Below are 618 nucleotides of genomic sequence, written 5' to 3' on the forward strand. Positions count from 1 at the left end.
TCCCAACTCCAGCTCCAGAGGAGTGTGCACACTACTTTAATAAGCTGACAGTTCTTACCCAGCATGTGCGTGTGGGGACCAATCGGGAACAGCCCCTCCCATAGACACATATATAGTCCAAGATTCCAGAGTTTCATGATAGACTAGAAAGGTGACAAATCAGGAAGAGGGAATCATGAGTCCCCACCCCTTCTTAAAAATGTAGAGTCTTCTAATATAGTTACTGATAAGGTTCCTCGGATCCTGTAAATAAACCTCACCCATGCTTCCATAGAAACTCATTGTCATCAAGTCTCTCTCTCTTTCTCTCTCTCTCTCTTTCTCTGCCTGTCTATTTGTCTGTCTGTCTGTGTCTCTCTCTCTCATACACACACACACATACACAGGTGGGATTGAGGGATCGAGGGATTGGGAGGAAGGAAAGAAGGGAAAACTGCTTGAGAGTCTCAAACAGTATGTTCTTCCTTATGTGAGTCAATCCACAGAGTTCTCAGTTATCATAACAAAGTGTGACTTTAAACTGCTGATGGGTTTTTTGGGTTTTGGTTTTTGGTTTTTGTTTTGTTTTTTTGTTTTGTTTTGTTTTGTTTTGTTTTTTTCTCTGTGTAGTTCTGGCTG

The sequence above is a fragment of the Mastomys coucha genome, unplaced genomic scaffold, assembly GCF_008632895.1.
Source record: "Mastomys coucha isolate ucsf_1 unplaced genomic scaffold, UCSF_Mcou_1 pScaffold23, whole genome shotgun sequence".
Lineage (NCBI taxonomy): Eukaryota > Metazoa > Chordata > Mammalia > Rodentia > Muridae > Mastomys > Mastomys coucha.